Source organism: Mytilus californianus, unplaced genomic scaffold (assembly GCF_021869535.1).
Source record: "Mytilus californianus isolate M0D057914Y unplaced genomic scaffold, xbMytCali1.0.p SCAF_8, whole genome shotgun sequence".
NCBI classification, from domain to species: domain Eukaryota; kingdom Metazoa; phylum Mollusca; class Bivalvia; order Mytilida; family Mytilidae; genus Mytilus; species Mytilus californianus.
Genome location: NW_026262734.1, coordinates 50430658 through 50452382, shown reverse-complemented (window position 1 = coordinate 50452382; position 21725 = coordinate 50430658). Strand labels below are relative to the sequence as shown.

The 21725-nt window shown below is 31.7% G+C and overlaps 2 protein-coding genes across 3 annotated transcripts in view; one reads left to right on the top strand and one right to left on the bottom strand.

The window, feature by feature from the left end:
* The window catches only part of LOC127712220 (beta-glucuronidase-like), a 988629-nt gene that overhangs the window by 604794 nt on the left and 362110 nt on the right, over positions 1-21725 (top strand). The gene's annotated exons all lie outside the window — the stretch shown is intronic.
* LOC127712224 (ornithine decarboxylase-like) overlaps positions 1-21725 on the bottom strand; it is a 787891-nt gene that overhangs the window by 632304 nt on the left and 133862 nt on the right. The window lies entirely within an intron of this gene.

Genomic DNA, 21725 nt, shown 5'->3' with positions numbered 1-21725 from the left:
ATCATAAATATTTTGATAAATATCGATATTGGCAACATCTTTTAACAGACGTATGCAAAGTTTTGAGAGACCGCGGCTTATAAAACATTTACAACCAATGTAAATGCTGTCAAATGTTTGTGTTGTATTTGCAAACGTTTGGCGATATCGTTTATGTATGTAAAGATATATATTTTATTTTCTTATACTTTCCATTATCATAAATATTTTGATAAATATCGGTATTGGCTTATTTTTGCAAACATTTGTCGGATGTATTCATGTACGTAAAGAAACGCATTTTATTTACTTCATAGTTATTATATGAAACATTGATTCTGTTAAGTTGTCTTTACACAGGTATAGCTTTGCGAGACTGCAGTTTATATCTCGCATGCACACAATAAACGTCAATGAGGGTCGTGATTAGAGCTAAAAGAAGAAAAAAAGAAAACAATTTACTCCCAAAAATTTAGATATAAAGGGTCTAATATATTCATAATAGAAAATAATCATGACAATGGATATAAAATATAATAAAAAAATTAGAGAAATATGACCTAAATTAACATAGAATACAGATATAAAAGACCCCATTCAGACCCTAGTAAATGCTGTAAGTTGTGTCGACTATTTCGCATTTACGGAAAAAATAAATCCATATATTGTAAAGTTATTTTTGCAGCAAAGTTCACGTATTGATGGTTTCAGAGGGTCACACCGAGCGAATATTTGAATTGAAGTAGATATTGTTCTTCCCGATTCAAAACAGAACTGATTGAAGATATAATGAATAATATTAAAAAATGGCAGGGTGCTTTTTAAATGTCGGACCGATGATATTTTTTTTCTATTTGAATAAATAAAATCTCCAAAGCTTTACTCCAGAACCATGGAAAATATTTAAAACAGTAATGGGGATTTTTTTTTATGATCTTGCTTGCATAACAAAACACAAATGCTTTAAAATGTTCATAACTTTCCTTAAAGCAGAGTTTACAATTCGATATCCTTGTATCAGAACGGAAACTTTTAACTAAGACGATAAATTGTAACAGTAAACTGAGATTTTTTTTTTATATCTTATAGACACATAATACGTTGGTTGATGGATTGATTTGTGTAAACGTCCAGTTGCAAATACTACATGAATCTCAGGTGTAGGAAGAAATGCACTATTATAATAACACTGTACTAAATTGTAAGCAGCTTTACCTTTTGTACTTTAAAATATGAAAACAAAGATGTCATTCAGGAATGAACTCTAAACTAGAATAAATAAGATAAAATCGATAAAGACAGTACGTTTTCTCAACCCAAGCTTAAGTCTACTAATCTTGGTTTGGACTTGGAAAAAAGTTAGTTAGTTTAAAAAAGAGAATACAAATTAATTATTTCGATATAACTTGAGCCAAAGCGTGTGTCTTGCATGATCCTACAATTTGAAAATACACGAGTATGCACATGCATGTATTTTATCAGAATGTTTATGTTTGCAATTGAAAATGTCTAATAATACAATAAAGAAAGAGCATGAATCAACTATCCATTAATAGGTGGTAAATGTGTCACTTGTATGTAAATGAAGGAATTTTCCTGACTGTGAAATGGTTCATCTTTTAACACTACAGGGTACCTTAAAAGGAAAACCGTATGTGTTAATTACCAAAATTGATCTAATAACGCTTATTGTGTATAATAAAATCCAGACGCTGTAAAGAGATTGATAATATACCAATTACGCAAGCCAAGAATATGCCAGATAAAGACATCGGTGTCATTCTGTAATTAAACATGGAGTTTGTATTTGTGAAAACGTGTTAATACTATAAAAAACGCAAATAATTTAAAAGTTTACATGCTAGAAAATTAGAGAAAAAATAAGAACAGTTACTGTAACATTGTATCTGAAAATATGTTGAAATTATATACAGTAAAACTGTTTTTAAACAATTATCTTTTGTATATAAAAAAACATTCTCGTTTCCCGGCTTCTCATAGCAGATATAATAGATTCGATGCAAAGCAAGTAATTTAATTTTTGAATCAGGTATAATCTCTGTATTTCGTGTTTTAACAAGAATAAAAATGACCAACATAAATGAAAAAAGACTACATCAATTTCAATCATCTTCCTGCTCCTTTATCAGTTTTATTCTAATGATATATGCAAGTATATTCAATCAATTCAAAATTTAAATAAACAAATATTGGTGCCCTTTGGTTTCCCGATCTTGACTTTATCCTATGTAAAGGTATAATGATATAAAAAAAATCCCAGTAAATGTATTTGTTCCAATCGAAGGTTCAAAATTTTTAAAACATTTCCTATCAAGATTAGCATTTCATTTCAAATCAAAATAATGTTGTTGGTGAATGGTGTAAAGTTAATCGTCAATATCAAACTCGACCTCCATTTTGTCATCAGTGACAACATATTGAAATTTGAAAAGATTTGGATGAAAGGTTCATAAGTCATCGTAGGGAAACGACTGGAGCTGCCCGCCCGCTCGTCCGCAGTACAACAACAGATCAATAACGGGACTGGAAATCCGGTAATAAAAATAGTAAGTCATTAATAAATGTAAATAAATCCGGTTTACTGTCACATTCTGACATCTTCATGTTTATGTCGTATAATTGTAAACTGGTGTTTGTCTTTGAGTCGCTTTTTGTTTTTACTCAAATCAATAAGCAGTGTGTCGGCACTGATTTTTTAAAATTGTCAGCAACAAGGCTGATATATACCTGATATATAATTTTTATAAACATCCGGCAAGAATTGTACACGTTAGAGAGCTAACAAGACCGGACGGAAGGACGGACGCCCGGTATTTCTATGTCCCCATCAACGCGTCGCGCGGGGGACAAAAATCCAACGACATCTTAAAATCATTTTGAATTTAGATTCATATTAAATTGCACTTTGGTCTTCGAGGATGGATGTGTTTTTGGTGTTTTTAGTTAGACATGATGAACAGGCCTGGTACAGCTGGTAAATTACGCACCTTTTCACAAAGTGGGGAGACAAAACGACTCACAGACGATTAGCAAAGGTGCCTTTTATTATTATTTTTTTTTTGGGGGGGGGGGGCATATTGGTCACATAGGCGTCGGGAAAAGCCCGAGAGTACTCACAGTGTTATAAAGAGTTTTTCTAACAAGTATACAAGTGTTTATGTAAATTAAAAGGGTTTCTGTTTCTCTATTTGCCTAAAAATAAATGGAAATGTGGGATACACACAGCAACCGGCCAATTAACGACAATCAAAACCAAAGACATATTGAAAACACGTGACTAATGCAGGATGGACAAGTATTTTTTTACTGCTAATCTGTTACAGTAGTTTTAGTAAAGATTCGTTGGTCTCTTGAATATGAAAGTTAATAAGTATATTTAGTATAGCAAGTATTAAATCTATCAAATTATAACATCACATGTTCACAACAATAGTCAGATTTAAGCTATAACAGCAACATAGTTCAGTCTCCTAGTATGTATTTGTTAGTCTTGAAAAAACTCAAACCACTATGACATAAGGAGATGTGATATGATTGCCTATTAAACAACTTTCCACCAAAGACCAAATGACGATTATGTTAGCTTGCTATATTGAGATCTCCCAATTACCATCCCACTATGAACTGCTTATATAAAAAGATATTTTGTCAGCAAATGATTTATAATAATTTATAAAATAGAACATCATTATATATGCTAATATAAATTGTGTTCCCTAGGCTAAATACTGGGTACATATTGTTTTACCAGTATCCTTTCGACAGTCCGTCCCGCACTTAGTATACTAGTATAAGTTTATACGGCTGATTTTGTAGGATTATGTACAGTTTTTGAGCTAAAACTTTTAAATGATGTACCTGGTGTTAGTACATACACTAAAGATTCGCATCTTGTCATTTTATTCTTTTTTTTTATGACAGATTGCTTAATTTGGCATTTGGAAATATATTGCACCGATTTATTTGTTACCTATATTGAGGGTGCATTTATATTCTCAGGATTATTTTTTCTTTAATAATTTTTCACGAACGACAGAATGTTGAACTTGGTGTATTTGAGTGAAATTTTGCATATAGTTTGCAAGGTTTGTCCGACTATCTACGCACACAACCCACACCTTTAAATCATACAGAGTATCCTATATTTATATTGTGTATTGTATCAGGATGTTGATTTTCTTTTTAATTTTCACAACTAACAGAATGTTTAACCTTTCTTGACTGCTGCACCAAATGTGTTTTTCAGACACAACAATTCAAATTGCACTGTATCGTCCTGTAAATGCATGAAATATTTGCCACCGGAACGTTGAGCAACAATCAATTAATCAATTCAAATGGTACCTCAATATCACTGTTTACCAAATTACGTTATACTGTAATGTCACACGTTTTCTGTCAAATTCTAAGCGTATCGGTCAACTTTGAAGCAATGCATATAAAAAACAAGGATGATGACATATGTGTTTCTGACACTGAATTTTACATCTATAGGTCACTGACTGCCTTCAACAAATGAGAAAAGCCCATACCGCATAAGCAGCTATAAAAGGCCACGAAATTACATATTCAAACGAAAAAACTAACCACCCAATTTATGTACAAAATAATGAACGAAAAACAAATATGTTACATAACAACAAACTGAATTACAGGCTACTTGACTCGGGACAGGAACATACAGAATGTGGCGAAGTTAAACTCGTTTAAAGGCGCCAACCCTCCCCTAACCTGGGACAAAAAATGGACCCCTGTTGTGTTCACTTTTCGCTACACTAACGGTGCGAAGCTTAAGATGGAATGGCAGACCAGTTTAACTTGGGACAGTGGTGTAACAGTACAACATAAGAATAAACTCTAGAAATCAGTTAAAAAAGGCTTAACTCATCAGAATAGAATAGAATACATATAACAAAAACAGAGTGGACGTGTCATACACTTATCCGGGAGTTACCCTTAACCCGAAAATTTACATTTATCCCATTACCCTTAACCAGGGAACAAACATATTCTGTAATATTTTTTCAACAAAGCAACATTTGTAAAGTTGTTTTTTTTAAACAGATTTACAGTTCACTAATAAGCATTTATCGGTAAATAGTATTTCGATAATTTTTGAATAATGCACAAATATTGTAAAGGGAATTTACATTAAAAAATTGAATTTCATGGAAAAGGAGACAACTGCAACGTATTACTCTTGAACGGAAACGCGTTTACTCTTATCCAGAAAATGTAATGTTTTATTATTGACTAATTGTCTGAACACAGAAAGGCATATCCAATTTTTAATCAACTAAAATAAATAGATATAAATGAATCCAAATGCAATTTTATTTCCTCAATAGACTTGTAGCTTTAAAGTCGAAGGTAATTTTATTTTTGTATCATTCAGGAGACAATCATTTGATTTTCCGTGGTGGGGTTTGCAGGAAGATTTTGAAAAATAACATCCTAGCCTGGTAAGAGCCGAAAATAAACAACCTTACATAAGAAAGAATTTAAATGAATATTCTGTAAATAAACACTAAGTGCAGGAAACAGTTGTGCACAAAAGTGAAAATAAATTTTCGCGCAAAAAATGTAAGCGTGCATAACGTTATGATAGATGGAAATGAATGGCCAATCCGCAAATACAACCACTTAATTTGAACTTTGGAGGAAGGTTGTCTCATTAGCAATCATATCACATCTCTTGTTTTTTTTTATCCTAAAGTATTTCATGACCTTCATAATTCGAATTCAGGATATCCTGAAATATTTCATGACCTTTACAAATAATCGGTAAAAATTTATTCATTTCTAAAGGTCCTTCAGTATTTAAATTTGAGGATATCTTTAATATATATGGATGAGCGCGATAGTATTATATTTTTTTGTTCGTGTTTTTTATCTTTTTAAAATTCAACCACCATGGCTACCATGTCTAAAAACCATGTTACCTGAACATAGGAATTATATGAATTAATTGTCTAATATCTAGAAAACCATAATAGATACAGAAATAAATCATTCGCGCAAAAAATGCTCAGAATATCAATTTTTACTTATTTCCCATTTCCACCAAAATAATCAGACGGCTTCTTTGAATGACTCCTTTTCCTAAGCACATTCTTGTCCCACTTTCTGAAACGGCAAAAACACTTTTATCTATAGGCATTAAGCTTTTTAAAAGTGTATGTGCCTAGGGATTGAGGGACTCAAATTTTTAATGTTTAGGAATTTTCGCGCTTAGGTATGTACATATTGTTTTGATTTCAGGAGTCCCAATTGATAATCATTTGGAGTTTGTGACGAATTGTGTCCGTTTGCACCTACACTATTTCTAGTGTTACAAATTTAAAACATAAACCCATTGAAATTTCCAAGATGATTTTGGACTCTCTACTCATATGAATGAGTTCAAAAGTAAATGATTATGACGACTTATATTTCACCACTCTGTGACATTGGTATCGGCATCAATATTTGCCAACAGGACCTCATTTGTCCTTTGTTTGATTCAAATATCATTTATTAGCAGCGCCACCTGTTCAAGCAGAATCATTAAAAGAACAATAGACATTACAAGTTTATGATCTAAACACAATAGGCATTATACGTTTAGGACCTAAACACAATAGATAGGCATTACATGTTTAAATTCTAAACATGTAATGATCAAAAACACTTTAGGGAGCCATCCGTATAGAATTTAAACACAATCCTAAACATATTTAGACCTAATTTAAATTTAAGCGTTATTTTTACAGTGTAAGTTGGTCAGGAAAATTTAGCTCGCAATTTTACTTTTTATGTCTTACCCTTATCCCGGAAAAAATGTTATGAAGGGAAAATATTTGTTGCAAGGGTAAGTAAATTCCTTCAGTTGCCTTTCCTTTCTTTCCAAAATAAAACAATTTTGTTTCTTACCTTCTTTACAAACTGCTCACATCAAACGGACAGTCGAGCAAACAGGATGTTTCCTTATGCCCGAATCTGTTTGCAAGACTGGTTAAAATACAACAAAAAGAAAAAGAAAAGAAAAAAAAGACTGAACAATGCCATATTTTTTTCATAGATTATTCTTTTATAGAAAATGATCTGAAAAATGTAGCTTGCATTTCTACATAATATGTCGGTATCCTTGTCCCGGAAATATGTTATAAAGAGAAAATATGTATAGGCTCTTTTTTTTGCTACCTGTTGAAACCTCACTGTGACTTTGAAATGAAGAAAAACAATAAAAGCGCTATCCTGTGCACTTTCTGGTGATGGATACTCCATAACTTTTCTTTTCTTTTATAGCAGGAAATCAGGGTAGTAGCTCCGATGCCTCAGTTGTATCCCCTTTATTTTTCATCATCATATTCTCTGCAAAGTGCTCACATCATAAATTGTGTATATATGAACGTTCTAAACGGACTGAATATATTATTATTTACCCCAAACTGTTTTGCAATACACAGTAAGTAGCGACTAAACAATGCTATTTTTTTTTAATTTGACCGTTTTCCGAATCAGTCTAAAAAATTTAGCCTGTAATTTTTATATCATATGTCGGTACTCTTATCCCGGAAATATGTTATGAACGGGAAACATGTGATGCTGGGAAAAGCGGTCAGTAACTGCGATGCTTTCATAAGTCTTCCCTTTCTCTTCAAAATAACATGTTTGTATATGTATCCATATATATCTATTTCGTATATTCTGTGCAAACTGCTCACATTTTTTTATTTTAAATGCTTTTCCGTTTTAAAGTCGTGTGGCCAATATGATTCCAATAAACAAAACATTTCACTTTCAAGTAATATATAATGCGACGATGTGTATACTTTTATCTATATAAAGATTAACAATGTTTTATTTTTTTTTAGATTGTACCTTTATCGAAATTTATCTGAAAAATTTGGCTTACAATTTTACTTTATATGTCGGTACCCTTATCCCGAAAATATGTAAAAAGATAAAATATGTATATGCTCCTTTTTTTTTTTTTTTGCTCTGTGTTCAAGGCCTTACTGTGACTTTGAGATGATGAAAAAAAAAAATCCCCTATTCCTTTGCATTTTTCTTGGCTGTGCACATGCTGATTTGTGTCTTTGATAGATACCCAATATGTCCGTTACTTTCTTTTATAGTAGAAAATAAGGGTAGTAGCTGCGATGCCTAAGTTGTGTCCCCTTTTCTTTTAATCACTTTCTTTGCAAAGTGCTTACATCATACATTTTTGAATATTTGTACGTTCTAAACGGACATTCCAGCAGACAGAATATATAATCATTTACCCAAAGCTGTGTTTGCTATACACAGTAAACAGAAATAGCGACTAAACAGTGCTATTCTCTTTTTAATTTGACGGTATTCCATATCAGTCTCAAAAATTTAGCCTGTAATTTTTCATCATATGTCGGTACTCTTATCCCGGAAATATGTTATGAAGGGAAAATATGTACTAATACTCCTTTTTTATTTTTTGTTATGGCAGTCCAAATTCCAAACCATTCATTCCAGTCGAAATACCATGAAATACGTGCCTACTGTATTGTTTATAGTTTCTCTCCTGAATATACATAACAAATTGCAATTGGACTTCGGTGTGAGCCAAGTCACCGTGTTGAAGGCCGTACTTTGACCTATAATTGTTTACTTTTTACACGTTGTGACTTGGATGGAAAGTTGTCTCATTGGCATTCATACCACATCTTCTTATTTTTATTTAAGCAAACAACAATCAATTAGTCATCCAATTTGAATTATAGTTACTATTTGTTTTTTCATACAAAATTATCAAACCAAAAAAAAAAATACCACTTGTATCATTAAATAAATCTATTTCATAATCATGGATTCAGTTGAAAAAAGCTATATACAACATTTAGAGAAAGAAGCTTTTGTTACTGTTGAATTTCAGAAGGAGCAACAATAAAACGATTACCTATAGCGATTGTATTTCAGGAATTGAAAAAAGTTGAATATCTTTTTTAAAACCAGACAACTTTGGGATATATTATGAAAGTTTTTACCGTATGATAACTTATTGAAGAACGTTAAAATGTTTGAAACACGATGCTAGATTACAAGGTACTTGTTAATAATAAGCCCTCAAATAGAGAAAGTGAATGGAGAGCTTTCCATTCACTTTATCTATTTAAAGGCTTATTAGTAACAAGTAATAGCTTTTCTATAAAGCTAGCCGTCTCATAGCTGATGAAAGTGGATAATGTTTTCTCTCTGTACTTTAATTCGTTTAGAATTGTATGTAAATTGTAGTGGATTACAAAAATTATAAAAGGCTTATACAATTTGATAGATTTACCAATTTCTTTTGGGGAAAGTATTAACACTGGAAATGGAGGGGTAATGTCTTTTTATCGATTATTTTTTTTCAAGCAGATATCGGAGTTGTTCGTTGACTTTTTCTTCGGTTGTTGGCTTATTTATTTGTGTTAGAAAAGTATGGCCGCTTCCACCTGAAAGTTTTTCGTTCATAATAGGCATCGAAAAATGTAGAGAGTGAAACCGTAGTAAAATTTAAACATATAAGAACACAATTAATATATTTCCAATGGTATCTCACATCTTTTCAAAAATGATCCTGAAAATGTAAAGCGTCACATATATGTATGGTTATTTTTGTTGTCGATGAAGATTTTGTCTATTCATTGTAGTTGGACTGCAATGTGGAATGCCCCACACCTCTTTTTCTATATTTGAATAATGAGTATCCTTACAATTAAATGTTTCTTTTTTCAGATTATTTGGTTTTATTGGACTTCTTGATTATATTTTTTGATGAAAAATACTCACAGTCGTGAGACGGGTAATTCGTTATATAAGACCTATTGTAAGCGCCTGAAATTCAAAACATAGTAGTTTCGCCGCCATTCTTTTTCAAATTATAATGGACGTCGTTGGTTATAAAGAAGGTGATAAGTTCTGCAAAGCTATTTTAAGTTCACTATGAGAAAATCAACATAAGAGAATCAACAAATTTGACCAAAAACTTTATCAAGCGTACAGCTTGATACTGTATCTTTTGTTATTGTTTTACTTGTAAATATCTTCATATTTATTTACTATACCATTTAATGTTGGATGACGAATAAGGTCTTTATCATACTTACCCTTAAAAGCTTGACATACTGGATTGACATAACCTTTTGTATGGAGACCTTTCGCATGTTGACATATAAATGTCTTTTTGTTTTATGATCATAGTATATGTATGTTTATACTTGTTTTACAATTCTTGTAGAAAACATACAATTAAAAATAATCTTTAAAAATGCCAACAGTATTTTCGTCTTTTAAATTTATAATTTTCTTTTGTTTCTCTTTCTCTCATATAGCATGTCTAGTATAAATAGTCAATAAACCCCAAAACAAACATTAGGAGTTTGTTCCTGACCCTGCTCATGGCTTCATGTAATATCTGAATTATTTTTTGTAACAAACAAATTGTTCCAGCGTGACATTTGTTCCGCCGCAACTTATTTCATAGGAAATATGTTCCACCGGAATTTATATCACAGAAAATTTATACCCGGAATATATATTAAAAGGAATTATGTTACAGCACTGTCAAATTTGTTCCGGAACTAATTTGTTTACTAAGTGTTAAATAAGTTCCGGGTGTTATAGATTAACATGATGCATTAACTTTATATCAAGCAAAACATTCTATAGTTGTACCTGACAAATTTAATACTCAACATTCAAGTTTTTAAACAACACGAAAACATTCAAAATAGGTAAATCTTTTAGAAATTCAAATTAAGTCAGCATATATATCGTGTATATTGTACGTAGATAATATGATTAAAAAACAAATGCACAACTATGATTAACAACTGTGATAAATATTCAAATCACACTATTTCATTTTTCTACAAATTCTGATATGAAGTAACATATGTTGAATTGCAATATTCATAAATAAATGATTGATCTATAAAACAATTTTGATGGATTTTTCTTATTCTTCGCTTTTCTGACTCATTAAATTATTGTCATTTGGGTATTATTTTATGGATAATGTAATTAAACATTTTGCTATACTCTACAGAATCCATATTGGATGTTTATTACACCTTTGATTTATTACATTATCAATTTAATACATGTTTTTATAATGTACTTGAATTATAAATTTAAACTCACTGATAACAATGCTCAGTGTTAAAGATAACTTGTATAACTAGTGGAACATATTTCACAGACAAGGAACTTATTTCACCAGGTAAGGAACAAATCTCACAAACCCGGAACTTATTTCATTAGGTAAGGAACAAATTTCACAAACCCTGAACTTATTTCACCAGGTAAATTGTGGAACTTATTTTATAGAGATGGAACAAATCATATAGAAATTATCTGTGAAAAAAGTTTTCCCAGAATATATTTCCTGTGATATTTGTTCCACTGGAACTTGTTTCACAGGAACAAATTTTGGCTCACCTATTCACAACTATTCTTTATATTATAGTTACTAGACTTGTATGTATACAACTTTTTATAAATGTTGTAATGACATGTCCATTGAAGAAGACCGTAGATTGAACTTTAGAAGTAAATTGTCACGTTTTGTTTGTTGCTTAATTGGGTTGCTGTCTAAATTAATTATGTATACTTCACATCTCCTTAAAAATCATTTATAGAAATTAAACATTGCTTAAAATATGTTAGCATACAGGTATAATTGCTTTTATCGTCTGAGAGTAGTTTTTTGTTCTTCTTATATTCCTTTTTAGATATATTTTTAGTCTTCTGTTCTTCAACGTCTGCTATCTTGCTAGGAAGAGCTAGCTAGGTAGATCTAGACAACACCCAAATTAGCCCAACGATCTTGAGGTGTGTGCGGGGGCACTTATTATGTAATAAGTGAAAGGGATGAGTCGCTGGGATAGATCACTATTTGAAGCTTCATGATATTGCATGTGGTCAAGAAATTTAGGAGAAACATAAGACAAGGTTGATGATTGAATCTGAAACTAATCAGATGTCGAGATTTGTTTTACAGATGCAATTAAAATCACCAGAGATTGTGTATATATGTCTCTAAAATCACTTTCGTAAATGTTTAAGATATTTGTCAAATCTATTTACTAGTATCTCCCTATGAAATAGCCATAGCCAGAAATTAGTAGTACTTTTGCAAATTAATAATCATAATATGTAAATGAGAATTGTACCACGTGATAATAGTTTGAACTGGCTTGGCTTGATATCATTAAAATCTTTAAAACAGGGATATTATAAGTTGCCCGTCACAGAGTCCTTGTTTATAATCACTCTGATATTTCCGTAAAGTTGTCAGACGGTCGTAATCAAAACAATGAACGCGAATTTAGTGAATTTTTCGTGTTTTCGTGAGTTTATTCGTCTTGAAATAGGGGCATTTTAACTTTACGTGGGAACCTAGATTTCAACTACTACACATACAAGGTTTGGACTTGCTTATTCTTTGGACATTAAAGTTTCAAGTTTCATCCCGGCAACATGTTTTTGTAATGACCTTGTTTGCCAATTTTCAACACGAAGTTTGCAAATTTGACGTTTCAGCCATTTTAGGCTGTATTTTATAATGCAATGTTAAAAGCCTCTCGCTTCGATTTTTGAAATAGCTCAGGGACTTTGATTTTTGCAACGACAGTCATTATGTTTCGTTTAAATGGTGTATATTGTTGTGTATATTTATTTTCTGTCCCGGCAACCTGTCTATCACTTCAATTAAAGTTAAAACAGACATTTTTTTTCAAAATTCCCTATCATTTCAATATAATTTCCGTGACCCGTATACAATTTCTTTCGTATAATATTCAAATAAGCAAAGTGGCGTTGATTTCTGGATATGCGTAACAATGATAGCTATGTGCAGGTATATATACTTTTTGTAAAAAATATATGATAGCTAGGGTAACTACATGTATGTTCTTTTATCATTCAAAATATATATATATATATAAAGGGTGGGTTATTGGATGTCTCAGCTGCTCACCCCTGCCATAGAAAGGTCGAAGTACCGCCGCCCCCGCCCCTGAGAAAAAAATTCTCGTAAAATTAATATTAATCGAAAAGAAATTATTTGATATCTCCGTTTTAAAATGTTTGTGTTGCTTTAGATTATCTTACTGAGTATAAATAAATATAACCTAAGAAAAACACATTTTCCTAAAAGTTTTTTTATGTTTTCACGTATAAATTGTACGTAACAGTGAGCGACTGGATTGAAATAATCACGCGTGTGTTTACAAATCTTCAGGAGATTCGGCTATTATAGATAAGTGTTACCTGTGCTGTACCGATATGCATGATTGGTAACCAGGCAAATCTATTTACTAAATTAAAGAGTACAGATCCGACACTCTATGGGATTAAAAGACATTTACTAGGTTTGAATTGTCCCAACCAATCAAAGAACTTTAATTATTACAGCGTCAGTAATATCTTCCAATCAGGTAGTAAGAAAGCCGCAGTCCGAGGAGACGGTAATGACTGAATATTGCCAGATTTATTAATTTTGTAATGGTTGGTTCAGTTGCATATACTGCTTATTTCGATACATTAAAACAAACAAAGGGGGCTTAGAGCGGTGGTACCTTAAGAGTATTGCTCAAGATTTTTTTGTATACACTGTTAGTGTATAAAATAATCAATTAAATTACTTGAATTTTATTCCAGGAAAATACGAAGGTCCATATATATCAAAATATCCATTTAAATGAGAAAATACTTTTTTAAGTAAAAAAAATCGGTCGTATTTGTAAACTCATATTGTAGAGTTATTGAGAAGGGAAAAAAAAATAAATAATATACTAGTATGAGCTTACCAGATTTTCATTTAAAAACGATCACGCTCAAACCAATCGATCCGCTCTTTTTTTATGTATTATATGTATACACGGTGTACCCTCTAAATAGTATTATAAAATCCCAGAACAAAAACAAAAAAATATGATATTTTTTTATTTCTGTCGGATCAGTAATATTTAAATTTGATTTGTGATAATGTTTGTGTTGCTGTACAGTATTTGATGCTGTACTTTCCGATTGAATAATTACTACAAATGTTTAATCACCGGCAAATTTTAATCCTCCCCCTTTTACATCCTCGCAAAATAAAATTATCGTCCCATTGTCATATAAATGTCAGAGTTTGATGTTCAAAATCATAGATTAAATGAGTTATGCGGTTTAGAAAAATTACCTACCTAAACTTAAGATATCGTACGAATTTTTCTTCCTCGACAAACCTTAAAGTTTTTCTCTTGAACACTCACACTATATTTTCGGTGTTCTTGGTGTATTTGAGAACATGTCAATATAATCAAATAGGGTAAGTTGGGTTATGGTTGGAGCGGTATAAGTTTAAAAAAATGTTTGTTGTTTATCTCTTTATCATTTGGATTTAATGATTTTGACATGAAAGAATTTTGTATGTTATAAAGATTTTGACATATTACTTGCACTATGATGATTAAAATTGTGTGTACAAGCTTTTTATCAACTAAAAAATAACCACAAATAATTAATACATACATTTTCTTTTTCATTTCTGTGAGTGTTGACATTTTTCATCAGAAGAAATAATAAAAAGTTAAACAACATTAATATTGTTGAAAACTTCATCTTGATAACGGACTTCGGAAAGAGCGCAAACTAGAGCTGGTTCCTATTTCAAGTTTTTTAAGGGGTAGGAGATACATGTGAGACATCATTTTAGATCTCGGCAGCTATGATTCTTATTTCGGTATTAGTTAAATGAATTTGTAACTAAATTAATAGTAAATGCATAAAAAATACAATTCATCAATATAACTTATGATCTCAAATAATAGAACCGCTTGTTAATACTTGTAAGTATATTTTTTTGATGAAAAAGAAAATTCCAGGATAAGAGTATTTCGTAAGATTAAATTATCGGGCTAAATGTAATTCCCGGATAAGTGTATACCATGGACGTGGACGGGTAATTTATACATTCCAACAACCAGAAGACTTTAAGTACAGATCTTAGAGTACTCGCAGTCACTGACAGCTAGTTGAAAGCTAATAACAACTAATACAAAAAGCATGTATCTTAGATGCATGGATTCAGTATGCAATCCTGGATATTATGTTAGTTTTTAGTCTTTCTTCGTATATAAGAACAAAAAAAAGGTTAAAACAAGGCATTTTCCCTATGTAACTTTGGTGACCCCATTTTTTTTTATTACATATTCCGATGTAACTCGATTCAAAGTACAAGTGTGCCAAACATTTTAGAAATCGGAAGATATGCCATTTGGTTTCGTGTTATTTTGATATATAAGTACACAGTTTTGGATTATGAAGAAAAATTGCCCACTTGCAGGGGAACACGAAACTGCATTGAAAATGAAAAAAAATCTGGAACAAAATTAAACATACAAACCTAGGTTAGAAAAAGACACTACTTTTAAAAAAGAAATAAAAAAAAATAACAATCATAATTAACAACCAATTGTTCAGAGAACAATTGAAGGTCTTTCCACCCGAAAAGATCAATTTTCATAAAAAAATATTAAAATTTGGTTTAAAATGTTATTTCCAGCGTCATATGATAGCTTTTTGTACGCTGGTTAAAAAAAATATATGGTTTCTAGACATTTTTTTTAAATAAGGAAGATAATCTGTTACTTCCGGCTTGAATAATGTCACTTCCAGTATTATTTGATAGTTTACCTGACACTGATTCCAAAAATATATGGTTCTATATACTTGTACATTACACAAGTACAAAAAATAGCTACTTCCGATTTTTCACAAGGTCACTTCCGGTTGGCTTTTCCAAGGTTATATGGCTTGCAACCTAATACATACAGTCCCATGGCTTTATCATGTATACATATGAAGTAAAAGCAAAGGTCAAAATCTAAAACGTCAAATTTACCAATGACCTTGAGCTCAATTGGAAGGTCATAAATCAAGGACATAAAATCAAAAGACACTAGGTCTTTATCATATATGGTGAATGAGTTATATCACCATACGTGTAATTTTAAATCTAGGAGGGGAGAAAACTCCAATTTAATGTTAGCGTACCTTTTCAACCAAAATGTATGTGTTACGACATGTCGCAACTAACAACTTATTAAAAATATGTTGTCGATATTTTATACGGTTTTTGAAAAGAAGTGAAATTAAGCCAAAATCTAAATTTAGAATATGACCTTGACCCCTGACCTTGACCTCATTTTCTTTTTTCTTTGGACCAAGGACCTCAAATCAAAAGACCTTAGGTCTCTATCACTTATGGTTTACCAGTTAGAAATGCATATCACTTATATCAAATGCATAAGGGGGAATAACTTTCATATGGAGTCTCAGGATAGCTTCGATCAAAATTAAACGTAACATCCTGAGGATTTAATGAGCATTTTGGAAAAATAAATTTGTCGCTTTCTTTTACGGTTGCAAAGGAGATCTCATAACAAGAAAAACAGTGTTCGGGGAGATAACTCTTACACAGAAAAGTGTTCGGTTAAACAGGGTCAGTTTCAAAAGCGTATAGACTGTATGATATTATATACAAAAAAAACTAAGCGACATCTTTTGAAACAAAAATACAACGCAAGAAAAAAATTTAGCGGAAGAAAAAAAAAATAATCAGAACAAAACCAATAGGTCTTTCCACGGAGAAGTGGAAAGACCTAATAATTTAGTGCAAATAAAAAAGACGTAGATAACTAGAATGACATCTGCTATGAGGGTGTGGATGGAGTTTACAAAATAGAGAATAATGGGCTAACAAAATAAAGAATAGAAAAGAAAAGGATAGGCCAAGAATTTTAAATTTGATACTGAGGCCGCATATCTAGTATTGTTTAGGCTTAATTTGTATATGTGTATTATTTCTACCAGTAACCAGAGACATATATATATATATATATATATATATAGTTTATATGTCTCTGCAGTAACATATAATACATATTGTAGTATATGTTTCTTTTAAAAAAAAAAAAATTCTATGTTTTCAAAGAGATACTCAAAGGAAACGATCGTTTTATGCTATGCGAATGAACCATCATAACTTCCCGAGAATAGAAGATTTCGATGGAGAAAGAAATTCGCGCAGTACATAAAACAGAGATAAGATCAAGAACCGATTTTGTAGACCCAATTTTTTTTTTTTTTTTTTAAACGAAATTATTAAAATTCATACATAATAAATGATATTATCAATATGCAAAAACCAATCCCTAAGCAGCTATATTTGTCATATCATAGCTTGACCAGTAAAGCTATGGCAATATTTGTACATATTATCTGCACCTTTCAAATATATCAGCAAATTAAAAGCAAATATAACTATTTACTTATTTATTCTAGCTGTCTTAAATATCTTTCTTTATAATATCTTTGCATACATATTCAACGTTACATATGCCTAATATATTTACACATACATTTCTAGCTGTCTGAAATATCTTTCTTTATCATTTCTTTGCATATGTATTCAAAGTTACATATGCCAAATATATTTACACATGTCATTGATATTTTCATTTGACCACATTTCTTAATTAAACAAATTGTCTGCAAATCTATGTATTTACCATTCATTTAGGAATATGTTCAAGGCTTTTGAAATGTTCTGATTTGACATACATTTCAGCCGACTATAAAGATTAACAAAAATATTCCTTTACAATACATTTGACAGGTCTCTGTAGATTAAAGGAAATGATGCTTTACACCCCTCTATAAAGTTCTCGTTTTGAATTGGTGTGCATATCAGGCAAATGTAGATGCACCTTACACTTTTTAACACCTATAAAATTATTTGAATGATGATGCTTTGCAACCTAGACAAAGAAACACATTTGCGGATAAATTTAAATCATAGAAAAATAGATGACAAGGATTTCCATTTGCAGAGGTATACAAATACATAAGTTTGTGAATGTTTTGAGATGGTCATAAATATATGCAAATTCTAAACTTTGAAATGGTTTGATTAGGTGTTGATATATTTTATAAACCCCGATCTCTCATAACCGCCCATAGGAGGGTATAGCACAAGAAATGTTGATATTTACAACATGTAAAGACAAGATAAACTAAATGCAGAGGTTTGTAAATATATGTAAATGTCGGTCTCTGAATACATTTACACAACATTTGCATACCTCTTCAAATCCGGGATTTCGTGTAGTGTCAAGAACTTTTGTAAATGAGTCGATAACAAAGCCATCAAACAGTGAGGGTATTCTGGAGGGTAAAGGACCGAATAAATTGACACTAGATACACAAGATTTGAGCCATTTAAAGAAAAAAAGTTACATTTTGATTCTCCGGTGTCTTGTTGAACCTTTGAATGAGAACACCCGAGTACGGGTGGCCAATTTTGGAAAAGTTGCTGGTAGAATTGAAGACGAATTACCTTTTTGGAGAAATGCACCCTGTTATTGACCCAGAGCAAGTCAGCGAGCTTGATAGAGATGCATAATTATGCAATGATAGAAAATCCCATTTGATTGATAGAGTATGCTATGATATATGCAATCTTAGAGATGAAAAGGGGAATTTGACTTGCCCAAGAATACCTGATCAGTGGAAAAGACAGGTTTCTAAAATCAAGCATGTTTATACTTGTGATAATGCTAAGGAATCTAATAGCCTGGGCCCGTATGCATAAAGCTACTTAAGTTAAGATTTGTTCCGAACAGACGGATTTTTCTACATGTACTACGATAAATTAGTACTACGATTGGATATCTTAACTTAAGTGGTTTTATGCATATCAGCGCTGGAGATTAAAGTTAAATTTCCCAAGCTACAAGACTACCTTAATGATCTATATGATAGTAGTTGTGCGAATCTGAAAGACCAATCTCTTAGACAAGCAAATAGCATTAGATGTGATTAGCCCATTACCAACAACAAATAGAAGCAATTAATATATTGAAAAAATCGGGGACCATTTCACACGCTGGATGGAGATTTATCCGCTTCCCAACTAACAGAAATCGAGTGTGACAGAGAAGCTAGTACATGAATTCAAAGGTAGATTTTGTCTACTATTAGAAATGCATATTGATCAAGGTAGAAAGTCTGACTTGTTCAAGGAGATACGCTCTTTACTGGAGAAAACTCGCTCGACAACTTATCGACCATCATCAAATGGATCTAAAGAAAAATTAAACCATGGAGAATATGTTGCGCAGTTTTACAAATAACAACAAGACAAATTGGGATCAATTTGTAGGGTTACTACTTTTTGCTTTTCGTAGCACTTCAAATCTAGCCATGAATTTTACTTCAATTTTTTTAATGATCAGAAAGGAAGTAAAGTTGTCTAATATACTATTTCCTTTACCTAGACATGAATCTTTGAGATTTGATGGGTATGCTTCCAAACTTCGTCACAGCAAGGAAGAAGTACTAGTATATAAAACCGCTAGAACAAGCTTGTAGTCAACGGCAGAACGCAGAAAAAGATACTACGGTAGCCGACTGATTGAAAAAAGTTTTACGGTTGACTCTTTAGTTTAGAAGAGCAATATGTGATAATGGAAATACTTAACCCAGTAGTTTACAAAATTCGTAACTAGAAACAAACAGAAGTTGATCATCAGGATCACCTAATACAATACTCTTCAAAACAACCTCCAAGTTGGGTACACAAAATCCAATGATCTATTAAGGAGGTAGACCTAGGTTAAGGGAAATAACTCTTAAAATCAGTAGTACGTTTGTGTTAGCCATTTTCATCAATATATTCTAACCTTCTAGGATACATAGATTATGTCCAATCTATTTCAATCAAATGCTTAAAATACATTGATGAAACTTGACTTTTACAAACGTTTAACTGATTTAAAGAGTTATCTACCTGAACCAAGGTCTACCACTTTAAGCCAGAGTTAATATAAATGTAATCTTCTTCATTGAAAAGACACAAGTTTTTTTTTAGATCACTCGTTTTTTTTTGAAGCTCACACTACTTTCATCTGGAATGGAAATCAGTGTTCTTTCACATCTTCATCAAAGAAACATTATCCTTAGAGTCGTTACTTTCAATCGCACCCTCTGTCAATAGTGAACTAAAACAATACAGAACTCTTCAAACACTTTGAGCAACAGAAAAAATGTAGATGAATTCCAATCAGAACTTGACACCACAACCGTGCATCGGTGTTCCAGACAAACAAAAACTGTAACCTTTATATATGACAAGACAGGGATTATATAGGTATCAGAAATGGATTCTGTTCAAACAGATATGACTGTAAACTGACAGTTACGGTAACCTCAGCATGTAAAAACAATTCAGTAGAAAACATAACATTCCAAGTCTTGAGCATGTTCAGAACAACACATCTTTTTCAGAAGACGCTATTTCAATAGAACCCTCCATCATTGTCACAGAGAAGGAGCAGCACGGATAAGAAAGTCCGGATATCTTACAAAAAAAGCCTTAAATAATGCCACAATTGAAGACGAGGAAAATTTGAACCCGAGTACGAGGATCACGTAATATGTAATGACATTCCCATATCTAAGTCCACAGACAATTCTTGCCAAACAAATGAACACCTTCCAAAGAAGATAAACCTGTTCGAGCTACAACTAAAAACATAAGAGAACAACATACGACAGACACCAATGACTGGCAGATTGTATTGTAATGTTACAAAAACAACTTGAACAAAAAGTAGAAAGAAAAAATCTTAATTCCACGAGTGTAACCATGGACGAATACGAAAACTTATTCAAAGATGGAACCCGGAGTGTACATACATTAGAACTTTTCATGCTCAAGTTTAAAAAAAATTCTAAAGTAAAAAAGGCGGAAGAGACAGGAATTAAGACTTATAATTGGAAGAGAGACCGATGAAAACATGACAAAAAACTAAAAAAGATCGGAGAAACCAAGGTCTTGAAGAGAAATACCCCCATTGTCACACATCCTCATTTCATTAATATTAATAGTTTTTCTGACTCCACAAATATAAGACATTTAGATTTCAAGCAGTATAAAAATGCAATTGAAATCTTATATTTAAATAAAGAAAACCAATACACGATACATTAAAAACAATTTTCAATAGTGAATTAAATAATCAAAGACATTTTATCGTTTTCTAAAAAAAAGGAGTAGATGTTTTTTTCCAGAAAACATTTTCATTTTAAGATGACTTAGAATTGAAAAGTGAAAAAATAAACCCCGTATTTTAAGGCTCGAATAGCAACATTTTATATATACGACACTGAAATATCTTATTGGCAAAATGGGAGAAATACGCATCTCTTTTTAAATTCCGTAGCGAATTCGGATATGGCCGCCTCAGAATCTGTTATTAAACCCTATCAAGTCTATTCGAGAAAATATTTGCCAACTACTACATCTCGGATGGATTACCAATCCGTACACCCGGATAAGAACTGATAAGTATTGACAGTGCTTATCAGTGGCACTGGAAAACCAGTTTATTGAAAAACCGACGAGATTATTCTGTGCTTTACAATGCAGATCACGCGAGAAAAACATGAACTGTTAACAAATGGGCGTATTTTTGGGTAAATTTTGGGATAAATTGGATTTATAACTACTTTTAAAAGTAAGGTATTTTCAACATTTCAGCGTATTCTGAAAGGCTGATTTTTTTTTTCTGATCAATTCTTTCTTCGGGTGTACGGAATGGTGTTATAGGTTTAAAAAAACACCGGTTGGAGGTGAGATAGTTGGCAAAAATTTTTCGAATAAAGTCCATAGG